Source organism: Schistocerca piceifrons, chromosome 8 (assembly GCF_021461385.2).
Source record: "Schistocerca piceifrons isolate TAMUIC-IGC-003096 chromosome 8, iqSchPice1.1, whole genome shotgun sequence".
NCBI classification, from domain to species: domain Eukaryota; kingdom Metazoa; phylum Arthropoda; class Insecta; order Orthoptera; family Acrididae; genus Schistocerca; species Schistocerca piceifrons.
Window position 1 is genome coordinate 356553844 of NC_060145.1, and position 16540 is coordinate 356570383.

Here is a 16540-nt window from a genome sequence, read left to right on the forward strand (position 1 = left end):
GGTATGGGTACGCAAAGAGAATATAAAACAAGAGGATTCTCAAGAAAATACGTGAAACAGAGATGCGAAGAAAACGATCAAAAGGAAGACGAAGGGATAGATAGCTGAAATGTGTGGAGAAGTGTGTCGAAAAAAAAATGGTTCAAATGGCTCTGAGCACTATGGGACTAAACATCTTAGGTGATCAGTCCCCTAGAACTTAGAACTACTCAAACCTAATTAACCTAAGGACATCACACACATCCATGCCCGAGGTAGGATTCGAACCTGCGACCGTAGTAGCAGGGCGGTTCCGGGCAGAAGCGCCTAGAACCGCTTGGCCACAGCGGCCGGCTGTGTCGAAAAAATAGGCGAGTACTGGACCAGAGTGAACATAGAAAGATGGTGAAAAAAAAGGACTAGACGGCGAGGTTTCTGTTCCAGACAAACCCAGCCTGGGACTGGACACTATTCAAGATAATGATGATGATACAACAATATCTGCACTTATACTCGTTGCACACTGTTCATTCTCCTTGTTGTTGTTGTTGTTGTGGTCTTCAGTCCTGAGACTGGTTTGATGCAGCTCTCCATGCTCCTATATTCTGTGCAAGCTTCTTCATCTGCCAGTACCTACTGCAACCTACATCCTTCTGAATCTGCTTAGTGTATTCCTTAGTGTCTCCCTCTACAATTTTTACCCTCCACACTGCCCTCCATTGCTAAATTTGTGATCCCTTGATGCCTCAGAACATGTCCTACCAACCGGTCCCTTCTTCTTGTCAAGTTGTGCCACAAAATCCTCTTCTCCCTAATTCTATTCAATACCTCCTCATTAGTTATGTGATCTACCCATCGAATCTTCAGCATTCTTCTGTAGCACCACTATTCTCTTCTTGTCCAAACTATTTATCGTCCATGTTTCACTTCCATACATGGCTACACTCCATACAAATTCTTTCAGAAACACCTTCCTGACACTTAAATCTGTACTCGACGTTAACAAATTTCTCTTCTTCAGAAACGCTTTTCTTGCCATTGCCAGTCTACATTTTATATCCTCTCTACTTTCGACCATCATCAGTTATTTTGTTCCCCAAACAGCAGAACTCCTTTAAGTGTCTAATTTCCTAATCTAATTCCCTCAGCATCACTTGGTTTAATTCGACTACATTCCATTATCCTCGTTTTGCTTTTGTTGATGTTCATCTTTTATCCTCCTTTCAAGACACTGTCCATTCCATTCAACTGCTCTTGCAAGTCCTTTGCTGTCTCTGACAGAATTACAATGTCATCGACGAACCTAAAAGTGAATTACAATGTCATCGACGAACCTCAAACTTTTTATTTCTTCTCCATGGATTTTAATACCTACTCCGAATTTTTCTTTTGTTTCCTTTACTGCTTGCTCAATATACAGATTGAATAACATCGGGGAGAGGCTACAACCTTGTCTCACGCCCTTCCCAACCACTGCTTCCCTTTCATGCCCCTCGACTCTTATAACTGCCATCTGGTTTCTGTACAAATTGTAAATAGCCTTTCACTCCCTGTACTTTACCCCTGCCACCTTCAGAATTTGAAAGAGATTATTCCAGTCATCATTGTCAAAAGCTTTCTCTAAGTCTACAAATGCTGGAAAAGTAGGTTTGCCTATCCTTTATCTATCTTCTAAGATAAGTCAGTATTGCCTCACGTGTTCCAACATCTCTATGGAATAGAAACTGATCTTCCCCGAGGTCGGTTTCTACCAGTTTTTCCATTCATCTGTAAAGAATTCGCGTTACTATTTTGCATCCGTGACTTATTAAACTGATAGTTCGGTAATTTTCACATCTGTCAACACCAGCTTTCTGTGGGATTGGAATTATTATATTTTTCTTGAAGTCTGAGGATATTTCGCCTGTCTCATACATTTTGCTCACCAGATGGTAGAGTTTTGTCAGGACTGGCTCTCCCAAGGCCGTCAGTAGTTCTAATGGAATGTTGTCTATTCCCGGGGCCTTGTTTCGACTCAGGTCTTTCAGTGCTCTGTCAAACTCTTCATGCAGTATCGTATTTCCCAATTCACCTTCATCTACATCCTCTTCCATTTTCATTCTCCTAGGTATTTAAATTTGGCCGCCTACTGCACGGGGCGTTTTGCTGTTTACGAATCCCCAGTGGTATTCAATGCCTTTGTCTTGTCGTAGGCGATCCTGAGTCCCACCGTTTTGTCTATCTTGCTTACGTTGTCAGAAGCTGTGTTAAGTTTCATACGTACCTCCAAGAGGACCAGCCAAGCAGCGACCACAGCCGCCCTGTACCGATCCGCGCGAGGTCGCGACAGCCCGCGGTCACAGCACGCCGTACTCGCTGCTGGAAGTCTGCCGTACGGCGCGACAAGTGGCCAGTGGCGCGGAAGGGAAACGCCGCGAGTGTGTCCGGTGGGGGCGGGAGCGACGGCTGCGCCCTCCGGACTGCCGGCCGGCATTCCGGCCGTCGTGTCTGAATGGATGAAGACGTCGCGGGGCGCCCGCTTTGTGAGGGCGTCTCTTAAACGAGCGCCACTTGTACTTGGTCCGAACAGCGTTTTTACGACTGACATCCTTCATCCGGCACAATAACGCCGGCACGGAGCTGCGCGCCCGCTTCCTGTGCCTAACTACATCAAAAGATGATCGCCACGGGGGGAAAAAATAGCCGCGCCGGCCCGGCGCACCGCTTTAATAATACGAGTCGCGGGAAACGGAGACGGCCACAGTCGCCCGAAACGGTGTGCCATTTGTCGCGCGCCCCCGCCGCTGCGCGCCGCCGTCTCCCACGTCCGGTGCAGCGCGCTCGCATTGCTCAGCTGCGAACCGCGTCGTGCAGAGGGGCACGGCGACGACATTGCCTTAGCGAGGTCAGTGCCAGCTGCAGCCTGAAGAAACCAAGGCACATCGTATGAGGTACAGCCGCTGAAATCACAAATGTTCCGTTTAGTCTCACACTACAACATCTTTTCATCTACATCTACATGTACTTCGTCAGTCCAGGAAGTTTCGATGCTGGATTAATAAAAAATAGAGAAAGGTCAAGATGTTGGTTTTTTGCCGAACCGAGACTCGAACACGGTACCTTCGTCTTTCGCAGGCAAGTGCTCTGCGACTGAGCTATCCCAGCATGAGTCACGAGCTAGCCTTAGAGCTTTAATTCCGCCGCTACCTCATCTCGGCAGAAGCGTGTGTTGAGTGATCGCGACAAAGAGGAGGATTGTGACGAAAAATAAGAGGACTTCAGTTGCAAAAGTCACTGCAGAATTGAATGTCGTGAACGTTTCCACAAAACGTCACCAAGGAAGCCCCACAAGGACGGAAATTCAGGGCGAACTAAAATTCCAAATCACTCGTCAGCGCTCCAAATGCCGGTAACAGAAGAACTTGGTGCCAAAAACAAGACATGGACTATGAAGCAATGGAAGAAACTCATTTGATCGGAAAAGTCCTATTGCAAGTACTGTTTCCAACGTACGCCTACTTTTACGTCCAAAGAGTGAACATTGCGAGGTTTGGTGATGAATGGACAGCCCTATCGGTTTTGTATAGTCAATATGTGTGTATTATCTGTTATGAAGAACATCGTTTTTTTCGTATTTGGAAACTCTCAGTATGGTGACAGCCACGCACTACGTAGACTTTCAAATCATTTTGCAGGTTGGAAGCAACTGAAGCCAGTCAAAAAAAGCATACAACTTCGATCAAAGCTCTGTCCATGCTCTAATTTGGATCCATGATCTTTGATCAAAGAAATCTTTGATAAAAGCTTCAATGATTTAACAAAAGGCTTTGGTCAAAGATCTTTGTCAAGGAAATTTGACAGGTTAAAGCGGCTTTTAGGTAACTCATGACTGCGATACCAGCCAGGGCATCCTCCCACTAAGTTAAATAAGAGTAAATCTGCCACACGGAATCAACGCAAAGTGAAATAAGAAGATGTAGGAAAGATAGTTGTTTCCAGCCACTGTTCTCCGATAGTGCAATCGAAAAGAAATTGACCTCTTTGCCTATTTATGCGGTATACTGTCAATTAATTTATGTTCGGCCTCAACTGCCAGTGCCTGCACCAATTTCGGATCATTGGAATGCCTTTCTGGCAGTGTAGTCTTCTATAGGCAGCAGCATTATCCGTGAGTAGTCACGCGAATCCTCTAACGCTATTCGCTGGGACATTAAAATAAACTGTACGTAGAAACGGTAAGATCGCTTAAAATCCTGACGGAGGAAGAAATTTTCATTGCTAGTTTTTGACCTGCGAGAAGAGAAGACGTGGAAGCGTACAGCAGTTGATCACTTCATTAGGACACTCCCGAAGTTACATTTACGTCTGTCAATTTTGTCCAGTTACGAATAATGTGTTGAGTTCCTCATTCAAGGATGACCTCAGTTACAAGTCAGGCCCGATACTCAATAAGCTCGTAATTTGTTCATAAAATGAAAGAGTGTAATCGTATAGAAAGTTTCCAGAAGTCAAGGAACTCAGCATGAACTTGCGCGCCAATGACGCTCTGGATATACTCTCCAGTCGCTTTAATGCAAACGCCTAAACAGCTACCTTTAGCAGCGCGGACTTGCAGGAAGAGAGTCGTTGACGTTCTGGAAGGTAGAAAAAGAAATATGGAGCCATGCCAACTCGAATACCGTGACCAGCTATGCTATGTTACTCGGCTGAGGATTAATGGCGCGAACAGCCTGATCGAGGTGGTTGCACAGATACTCAATAGGCCTAAAATCCGGGGGAGGGAGGGGCTGCGTTTGGTGGTCTGGGAGTAGGATAAATTCATCCTGGTGCTGTTCGAACCTCACACTTGCACTGCGAGCTGTGTGACATGTTGCATTGTCCTGCTTGTAGATGCCATCGGGCCAAGAAGAAACGAGCTGCATGTGGTCATGGTCCCAAAGTATGTGTGCATACTTATGTTGATCCACTGAGCCCTTCAGAATGACGAGATGACCCAGAGAAAACCGCGATAATATTCTGCTAACCATGACATTTCCTCCTACGGCCTGGACACTTTCGACGAATGTTGGCAGGATGCTTATTTTCAGACGTTTCACGCCAACACCCATGTGTGCGATGGTGTTTAAAATGTGATTCACCTGACATGGCCACCTCTCCCCAGTCAGTGGACGTTCCGTTGCGGAACTGGCGTGCAAACTCCAGCCTTAGTCACCGCTGAACAGCAGTTAGCATAGTTGTCTGCTGCGGAGTCCTATACGCAGCAACGTTCTCTGAACAGTCGTTGAAAAGACACTGTTAGTAGCCCCTTGGTTCACCTGGGTGGTCAGCTGATCAACAGTAGCACACCTATTCGCCTGTACACATCTCCGCAACCGCCCATTACCCCTGTCATGTATGGCCAGTAGTGCACAATAGTTGCGACGCTGCCGGTTTTGGATAGCGTCACTCTCCCATGCACGATGTACTTCAACGAAGGCAGCACGCCAACAGTTTATGAACTTAGCCTTTTCGGAAATTTTCCATCCTCGGGCCGAAAACTTAACTGGACGTCGGATAAATCGCTCTGTTTTTGCAGTACCACAACGACTGCACAGTTTCTCGCGTCCCCTAGACGCGCTTTATATACCCTCCACTGCTAGTACTGCCACTTTCATCTGTGTGTTGCTATTACACGTGGACGACGAATGTAGACGGTGGACATATTAATGTGACTGGATCGTGTATTTTATGATAAGACACCTCTGTGTGTTACGGGTCACTAACACGATACCTGTTTTAATTACTTGCATACCTCAATGGCATGTTTGTAGCGGTCTTGGTGAAGGGAGCAGGGTGAAAAGTGCTATTGGTACATACCCCTCTCCTCTAGCGTGACACAAAGAGTGGAACGCGTCTAGGAAGGACGGGCGGGAGGGGCAAGCGTACCTGCTCATGCGATGAACGGATCACCATCAATTGCTTAAAATGCCCTAACTCTGTAACAAACCTCGAATGGAAGACTTCTGTAAAGGAAATCACATACAAGAAGCGAGTACATCCGATAATAGAGTATTGTTCCAGAATTTGGAGTCCTTATCAAGGAGGCCTGACAACAGACGTAGAACGAATTCAGATATATGCTTCTAGGATCATAACAGGTCAGTGGCCAATATGGAAGTGTTACAGTGATGCTCGAGGAAGTTAAATGGGAACCTTTGGGAGAACAGTAGTGTCCTCATCGCCAAACCATGTTGGCTGCATTTAGGAAGACTGTGTGACCATTTTGCTTGGACTTTTGTATATCTCGCTTGGCGATCATATGCACAAGATAAAAAGGTTGCGGTGCGCACTAAGGCATACAGGCAGTCATTTTGCCTTCACTCAGTAAGATAATAGGTATTTCCCTCGGTTATGCAGTCTACAGTTGTTTGTGGAGTGATGTTTGAAATTTAACTCAAAACATCGCCACATTGTGTGGTGATGAAACCTTATTCATTTACTGATTAATTAGCTTGATCATGTTTTTGTTGTGGTATTCAGTCCAGAGACTGGTTTGATGCAGCTCTCCATGCTACTCTATCCTGTGAAAGCTTCTTTATCTCCGAGTAACTACTGCAACCTACATCCTTCTGAATCTGCTTAGTGTATTCATCTCTTGGTCTCCCTCTACGGTTTTTACACTCCACGCTTACCTCCATCAAAAAATGGTTCAAATGGCTCTGAGCACTATGGGACATAACATCTGAGGTCATCAGTCCCCTAGAACTTAGAACTACTTAAACCTAATTAACCGAAGGACATCACACACATCCATGCCCGAGGCAGGATTCGAACCTGCGACCGTAGCAGTCGCGCGGTTCTGGACTGAAGCGCCTAGAACCGCTCGGCCACCACGGCCGGCTTCCCTCCATCACTAAATTGGTGATCCCTTGATGCCGCGGAACGTGTTCTACCAACCGTTGCCAAGTTTTGGCAAAAATTCCTCTTCTCCCAGATTCTCTTCAGTACCTTCTCATTAGTTATGTGATCTAAACATCAAATCTTCAGCATCCTTCTGTAGCTCCACATTTCGGAAGCTTCTATTCTCTTCTTGTCTAAATTATTTATTGTCAATATTTCACATCATACATGGCTACACTCAATACAAATACTTTTAGAAAAGACTTCCTGACACTATACTCGATGTTAACAATTTTCTTTGCTTCAGAGACGCTTTTCTTGCCATTGCTAGTAAAGTATGAGTGAAAACATTGCACAGTACTTTATTGAAACAGAAATGTTTGTCCATTTACCGGTTATGAAGTATTTCCCTCCCTCCAGAGTTTATCCGATTAGTAAATACCCGAAATAATGTGCGATTTTTAATTTGTCACTGCGTAGAAGAAACTTAACACGCTTACTTAGCAGAGGTCGCTAAGCCAACTTTCTGAGAATAGTCGATTAGAAGGTAGCCGGCTCGATTACCGACGGAGGAAGAAATTTTCATCCACAATACTTGTCCGACAAGGAGAAAAGACATGGTAGCATCCGGTTATTCGTCACTGAACCTGGCATCAGTTCCTGATTGAAATTAGAAATCTGTTCTCATGGGATGAGAACATCTGACACTGTTGATGATAAAACGACAGCCACGTGGTGACACGATATAAAGACATGCACCCGATGCTGCATAAAAAGTTTGATGAAAGCATTGGCAAGCCAGTTGCACTAGAATCTTGGTAGCTTGGTATTCTTGCATGAGCCACAACGCTAAATTCACTTGTGTGGTGCTAACTTGGACGTTTATAGAATTAGTTTTACTTATGAAACGAATTAAATACCCTTGAACAAAATGAATAGATCGATGGGAATGAAGTGACTGAAGATGCGATGGCATTAAATGGTAACACTGGAAAGCCGTGATATCTGTAGATCTTCTAGTCTAATGAAAACGTGTTGATCACTGAGAATAGCAAAGACCAACACAAAGAAAATGGAAACACTGAGACAAGATACATAAATTGGAAAACGAAGAAAGTTAGGCGATTGGTATATAAGATTTATTTCTTACAAACCTCGGGAGACTACAGTACGCTCGAGAGAAACTCCCAACCACACGTGACCAGGTCCGCTAGTTTCAGATCGAAGTAACTAGATGACCTTCACAGAGTATCAAGCGAAAAATACGGTACTTACATCTCCCTGGGGAATGTGAAATTTGATGTAAATTAGACTGATACTCCTCTTACGACCGTGCTGTGGCTCTGGTGGGCAAAAAGAAAAATACACTGAGCACGTTCCTACTGAATAAGCGGACCCATCAAGCAGCTTCACAAGTCCACAGCAGGTATCACATAATTAGCCGCTTTGTCGCGAAATTTAGCGCAGCAAATATACAACTGCCGTACATGTCATCATAGTGTTTGACCAGCATATTTCGTGAGTGTTTTTAGGGATCTCAGCTATAATTTGTGGCATCTTACGGTCTTCCATTTGTGTAAAATGGTTCAGAGAAGAGTAAAATTAACAGCCTCCTATCTCAGGATATCGTTGTGAGGGGAAGCCGGTTCTTAAGTGAACAGCTGTAGGAATCTAAACTTTTTGAGTTTTTATTCTTAAATATGAAACGGTTCTGCTACGGAGTGACTGAAACGAAGAGGCAAAGCAAGTACTTAACATCCCGTCAGTATCGTGGTGATTGGATATTGGAGAATTACGTTAGTTGCAAGAATGGTGGCATGAAGGGAAAGGTAGATTCTGACCCAATCCTGCGCCGAAGTGAGCAGCTACACTGCAGCAAAGATCAGTGACAGCTTGACAGGTTGCTCTTCGTATTCGACTGTTCAAACTATAATTCAAGAAATCGTTTTAATCGAAATATAAACCAGAACGCCCAAACGTGAATATTACCCCTTGTCGTTAATCGGAAGGCCACTGGCATGTGACAACCAATGCAAGACTACTTGGAGATCGTGAGTATGATAAATATGTAAAAGATACACACGAATCTTACTTTTATCCTTAGCGTGAAGGGCTGTTTGGTAGTAAACAGTCTTCATCCGAAATTGTAAACAATGCTTAGGGACTGCATCGCTCATGCAAAATTAAGAACGCTAAGTTGAAAACAACTGTAATTCAGATATGCTTAAGGGGCAAACTACGAACGTTTCAAGCACAACACATCGCATTTCTCTGACAGGCCACCAAAAGACAGTCCAGGTAGGTATTTTATGTGTGATGGTGACCTTGCACATTTAATTGCGCGTGCCCGAACATACCTTAATACAACATACAGTGGTCAGTGAATAATTGTAAGTTGACCAAATCCTTGCACTGGTCTTCCTTGACGCACTAGACATTCGTTTCTGTGAAGTTGTCAAGTAGACAGCTTGCACTTTACTTGGTTAAGCACATTATCTTCTCCGAGTCCTGGAAACATGTGAATCTGCACACACTAAGGTGGTTGACAATTTTGGCTAAAAGTGACGATTGTAAATTTATTGAACCAATCAAATGGTTGTTTTATTAATAATACTTCCAATCATAAATGATTGTTGTGTTACGACATGCAAGAAATGAAAGCGATACAGTTTGAGGGAGCCGGCCCGTGTGGCCGTGAGGTTCTAGGCGCTGCAGTCCGGAACCGCGGGACTGCTACGGTCGCAGGGTCGAATCCTGCCACGGGCATGGATGTGTGTGATGTCCTTAGGTTAGTTAGGTTTAAGTAGTTCTAAGTTCTAGGGGACTGATGACCTCAGATGTTAAGTCCCATAGTGCTCAGAGCCATTTGAACCATTTTTGAGTTTGAGGGAGTTACATTCACCACTAGGGATATGACACAAATAGTTATTACACTTCTAAACTAAATATAATGACCCTATATATCAGTGTTGCCACGGTGCTGTTGACTTTATCAAATGCTATAACTGGGTATCATGCTTTGAGGTTGCTTCAGAGATCCTGTGAGTCTGTGTGGGTGGCAAGGTAAGATAAGCCCCGACGAAATGTATTTGGGTGAACCAGAATTCCACCGATATCTCATCGTAATATAATATACATAAACGGCTACTCAGAAAACAAATCTGATCAGACAATAAGATACCGCCTGCCGTCTCCATTCAGCTGTCTTCTAGCGTACCACACAGCATTAACGAGAAAAAACGTCTGCAAATAAGTTTTAAGACCCCGGTGACTGAAAACCTTCATATAAAATGAAACACTTTCGTTTCTAGTACAGCCGGCGTATTCATTGCAACAAGGCAGCTACAATGTTGTTATTTAAAACTTTGTTTCCGTCGAGCAAGTGCTCCAAATCCATTCTTTGCGACCAGAGCCGCTTTCATCTGGTTATTAAGACTCTGTTTTCACTGGTCTTCAGAAGAAACATCTCGAGCCGAAGACAAGAACCTGAATCGTGCTAGAAATTCTCTACACACATTTTGGTCGTGAATATACCAGTCACTCTGGATTCCGTCATTGCGTTGTAAAATGTCGAATCATTATCACAAGACGTCAAAGAAAAATTCAGTGCGACACTTCACAGAAAGCAGGGGTTGACTGCCAGCAAACTTGTTCTCCCGCCAACTTTGAGTTAGGCCTGTGGCAATCAACTGAAGCGATAGAAAAGTTCCACTGACGTAGGATGATCAGGTTCATCAGCTTGGAGTAGCCGACAAAAGTGAATATAGCAGCTGGAAATTCGGTACGTTTCCCGGAAATACAGTAGATTACAATGCTCGCTTTATTAATACGAAAATTCTTCCAGGCTGCGTTTCTTATTCGTATAACCGTAGAGTGAAGCTTACTCCCGTACAGTCCATAAGCGGTTGTTGTAGAACTGAAAGTGGGAGAGATAGGTTGTTTTTTCCTTGGAGGGAAGCTCAAATCAACACAAGAGGCACAATGTACAATAGAGTGATGCATCTTCTGGCCTATGCAGATGATGTGGATGTTATTGCAAGAACAGAACTTGCTGCTAAATAAACATTCAGGGCATTCGTAGTAAGAGCAATAGAAATAGGAGTGGAAGTGAACATCAGTAAAACCAAATACATGCGAATAATTCGACCGGGATTAAATGCAATGTTAGAAATTGACTAGACGCAAATAGAATCTGTTAGTGAACTTGTCTATCTGGGAACATTGGTAATATCACAGAATCATATTAGTACGGAAATAATGGGCTAGCCCCACAACTTAAATCCAGAAATGGCTCAGAAACGTGGACCTGACACGGCAGTGTGAAGAACTAATATGTTTTGAACGAAAGGTGTTACGAAAAATCTATGGGGCAACTAATGAAGATGAGACACGTCGTAGACGATATAATTTTGAACATTACAGATCATATAAAGATTTTGAAAGCATAAAGTTCGTTAAAATAAACCGTTTGAAATGGATCAGTCACATTTTTCACATAGAACATGAGAAACCAACGAAAACAGCACTAGTGTAAAACCCTGTGGTACAGAGAAGCAGAGGACGATCAAGACTTCGATACTAGAGTGACATACAAGAAGATTTAAAAATTATTGGTGTCCGATGATGGAGACGCAAGACGCTTGGCAGGGGCGAATGGAATGGTGTCCTAGAGCAGGCCAAGGACGATCAACGTCTGTAAAACCAGGAAGAAGAAGAAGGGAGAGTCACCAGTCTTCTTACTGGTTTGATACGTCTTGTGGCAGTTTCCTCTTTTTTGTCGTCTTCGTTTTACAGCAGCATTTACACCTAACGCACTCAATGATTTTTCCTCTATATTCCTATCTCTGTGTTTATTCGTAGTTTTAGTCCTCTGCTGTGTCACCTGACACTATACAAGTTATTCCCTTATGACGTAATCCGTGATCTGTCATTTCATACCTTCCTCTGCGTAGTGCTCAGCATTATATTACTTTCCTCGCTGGTTATGCGGAGAACTTCGTCACTTAGTATCCTGTCAGAGCACTGAAGTTTCCCAACATTCGACTACAACGCCACTTCTCAAACGTTGCGATCCTCTTCCTTTCCAGTTTCCACACAGTCCATGAGTCACTTCCACACAATGCTATGCTCCATTCGTGCCATCTCAGAAATTTCTTTCTCAAGTTAAGGCGTAAGACCTCTTTTTGCGAGGAATGCCCTCTTAGCCTCTGCTAGTCGCTTCTTGTATCCTTGCTCCGTCCGTCACGCGCCATTTTGCTTCGAAGGTAACGGAATTTCCTTCACTACATTTCTGGTGCTGCCCAACTCTGTCGCCTTCCTTCGGCGTACTGTAAGCCCATATTCTGTGCTCAGTAGACTGTTGATGTCATTCAACACACCGTTTCTCACTTTCACAGAGGACAGGAATGTCATCTTGACGTTAAATATGTAAAACTTTTATAGTTGCAGACGCCAAACGCTAATTACATTGGTTTATTAGTTTGGGATTATTCAGCCACGCATTAATGCAAAAGTCAAAACGAGTGTAGTCTGGGTTATTTGCTCTCCGTTTTAAGAAAAGCTAGTTTTTCACGCATATCGGTGGTTAAGATGTCATGTCTCCCGATCTGTGTGTTGTACGACGATATAGTTTTGCAGGTACATTCAGGGACATATGTGGATACTGTCTGCATAGCGTATTGCGAAGTGGGTTGGTAGTCAAGAACTAATAAATTAAAACGTCATGCCTGGCGGTGTAGCTTTTCTGTATGAACAGCGAAAATGTAGTACGCGACAACCATTTTTTCATTTCAGTAAATTATGTATACAGTTTCTTGAAAGCCACTAAGAGCGCTCATTCTCAACTACTGGATGAATATAGTCTGGGTAATTTGGACTTCTTTCTGTGGGGTACGTTAAAGGAGAATGTGTACCGTGATGTGCCTACAATCCAAGAGGATATGAAACAACGTATTGTGGCAACCTGCGGCGACATTACACCAGATGTACTGCGGCGTGTACGACATTCATTACGCCAGAGATTGCAATTGTGTGCAGCAAATGATGGTGACCCCATTGAACATCTATTGGCCTGACATGTCGGGACACACTCTATTCCACTCCGTAATTGAAAACGGAAACCACGTGTGTACGTGTACCTCACCCCTCATGGTAATGTACATGTGCGTCAGTGAAAAAGACCAATAAAAAGTTGTTAGCATGTGGACGTAATGTGCTGTTCCAGTCTCTTCTATACCTAAGGTCCATCACCGTTCCCTTTGGATCCCTACGTAATTCGGTGCTCTCTGATACACACGATCGAACAGCGGAGGAGTGGTACTCAAGCGTCAACTTTAGGTTACAATATCTCCGGATGTAATTAACATTTTACAATGCAACAAACAGCACTGATTACGTATTTGTTTATATGTTCAGATGTGCTAACAAAACTAACGGGGTTCCATTTAAAAAACGTAGGTTTGTGTTAAAAAACATACTTCCGTGCATTTTTTTATGGTTTGTATTAACCAGTTACACTAACCCCTCTCCTCACGTTCGGTCTGTGGAATCGGTTCGTCAGTATTTGATGTGGTTTACGAAATATATCCAGCGGTAACGTTAGGTGACTCACCCTGTATAATGCGTTTCTGCCTTAGGCTTACAGATAGTTTTGTAAGAGTTTCAGAAAATTGTACCATTTTACGTCGGCGCACCTTTATTGTAGTTCGACATAGGCTATGAAAGTTTCTTTATTTTCCCTAAATCTTGCTTTCACTATCGAGCATAAGCTCAGAACTGCCTGAATGGTGCCTCTAACAGCAAACTATCGTCGTCTAATAAATCTTCAGTTTTCTTTACCGTTCACCTGTGTATATTCTGCTTAGCAGCTTTGATGCATAAACTGCCAAACTGATTCCCTGCCCTTGCTATCAAAATGGTTCAGATGGCTCTGAGCACTATGGGACTTAACAGCTGAGGTCATCAGTCCCCTAGACTTAGAACTACTTAAACGTAACTAACCTAACGACATCACACACATCCTTGTCCGAGGTAGGATTCGAACGTTTGACTGTAGCAGTCGCGTGGTTCCAGACTGAAGCGCTTTGAACCGCTCGGCCACAGCGGCCGGCCTCTTGCTGTCTTCGAAATTACATAGATTATATTCTTCTTAAAGTCTTGTGGCATGTCTGCAGTCTCAGAGAACTATTGGCAGAAGTTGAGCTGTGAAGGCGAATCTTACGTTCATATGGATAGCTCAGTTGGCTGTAGGATTGCCCACGTAAAATGGAGGGTTCAGGTTTAATTACTGGTTCGGCACACGGCTTTAATGTATTAGAAACTTTCATTGGTTAAATCTAGCGCCCCCAATACCACATTTCGGAATGCCTATCTTTAGGTCGAGCGACACCTTGGTAGCCTATGTTTCCTATCTACCTACATCTAGTTTCTACAGGGTACGAAAACTTCCTCATACATTCTCCCAGAACCCTGCCTGCTGTTCAACCGGCCTGTGGATACACCCTACTAGCTCACAGGCATACCAGATGGCATGACAGTCAGAAAAGTTAAACGCCGTCTAACTCAGTGGCCGCATATGAGATACAGTAATTCTGCTACGTGGATTTGCTCTCATGACGCTTGACTTCACAGGCTTTGATTTTTTTTTTTTTTTTTTGCAGTTTTCCTCAAGGGAAGTAGTTATTGCAGTTATTAACTTCCGATGTGAATAAGCCTTCTGCTGACAATTTCTCTGTAGAATTATTATGCTGATAACAATTTTAATGTCTATGGTTGGCCTACAACATCATCTTGTAATCGTTTATATCACGGTATAAAATTCCCACCTATTATGCCTGCTAAGCGTGAAAATGGTCTATGACTGAAACTAGTAGCACTGTGAAAAATAAAATACAGCTGAAGTTTTTCACCGCGAATTTAACGAGGAAAGAGCTCTCTGTCTTCAGCGAAGCAAGTAGTACTCAGGGATATGACAGGAATGATATTTGGAAACAAAATAATGTAGTAAACTTGTTTCGAACACCGACTCATGCAAGTGCCAAGCATCGCTTCCCTCTGCAGTTCTAAATGCCATGCATCAAGGTATCCTCCTTTTGGCTTGGATGGTTTGAAGGAATAACAAACAAATTTTTGATGATGATTGCAGATTTTTGAGGTGTGGCATAGACTTTGCAATTATAGAGAAACGAGCAAGGGGTAAGCAAGGCCTTTCTTCCAAAGGTATGCACAAGATAGTTGAGTCGGCTAAAGCTATCAGTCCATTCCATCTAATTTCAGTGCATGTAACTGGCTTGTTTATTTTAAAATTGCTGCTGAATCGCTATTGTAAATACAGGCGAGTAAAATCTCCAAATGTCAGCATGATCAAGGCGTCTCATACCCAACCACAAAAATATGGGCTCCAAAATGCAGAAGAAACGTGTTAAGTAGTGGAATTGTAGTCTACATAAACAACTTCTCATCTCTTTTAAATTATTTACAAGACAATACCAAAATTAAATCAAGAAAAACATGTCCTGGTGTTGACTTCTGATTCTTACACAACTCTCTTGGGATCTGATGTTGCGAAGTTTGCTGTGGGAATCCTTGTGCTAAAGAGGAAGAAGCTACAACATCAACGACAAGTCTTTCTGTTTGGCTGCTGATAAACATGGCTAATCTTTCAGATGAAATACGGCATGGCGTACATCTGCCATATGTTAAGAGCTATGAGCTCTTCTTCATCTGCGAAACTGTAAAACAAATCTTTTCTACTAAAACCTCTTTATTTTTCATGTTTCGAGAGGTTGCAGTATGGGCCAAAATAGAAAAAAAGCCTAGTAAACATGCGAGCTAAAGCGAATATCTTAAGAGTTACGAGAACTTTTTCAGTAGAAGAGGTGGGTTTCACAGTGGCGAAGATGAGCAGGTGCTCAACGATCTTAAGCTATTAGCTTTAGAGTTCATGTTTACTAGACGTTCTTTTCTTGGTTTGGTCCTCCCCCAAAAATATGGATAGCAAACAACTTGCAATAGGAGACATTTGTTTCAGAATATCTAAGATGAATAAGTGCTGTTTAGTAGCAGATATGGATTCCTCAGTTACGAATAGTAACACTTGAATGTAGCTCTTAAGGTATGCGCTTTTCAGCTCATGGGCGCACTTTTTTCTTCGAAATAAAGCTTAAGAAATAAAATAATGCGACATTTTGTGTTTATTCAATCTTTCATAGTAGAACGTATCTTATAAAGAAAGAAATAGACGCTTCAATAAGAGTAGAAATGAAAAGGCTATTTATGTATGTAAATAAACTCAGATATATGTATTCAAATGGTTCAAATAGCTCTGAGCACTATGGGACTTAACATCTGAGGTCATCAGTCCCCTAGAACTTAGAACTACGTAAACCTAACTAACCTAACGACATTACACACATCCATGCCCGAGGCAGGATTCGAACAGATACATGTATAGATATGTAAAAAGCTGTCTATCGGTTGTTAAAACAATAGAAGTTTTTTGAGGGAAAAAGTTCCTTCGTAGTAACTACTTTCGCTTGTTCTGTCTTGCAGTACAGAAATAGGTATGTGTAAGTGGAAACTCTTGTACTTTATATTGTTGTGAATAATAAATTGGCATAGTTATAAAAAGTGTCTACCATTAATGTAGTCACCTATAGATCCTTCACTTACGTCTTCATGCTGTGTATTTTCCGCTTTAGGACGG

General features: G+C 43.0%; 1 protein-coding gene across 1 annotated transcript in view; it reads left to right on the top strand.

The window, feature by feature from the left end:
• Positions 1 to 16540, top strand: part of LOC124712346 (extracellular serine/threonine protein kinase four-jointed) — a 1321952-nt gene that overhangs the window by 1255703 nt on the left and 49709 nt on the right. The gene's annotated exons all lie outside the window — the stretch shown is intronic.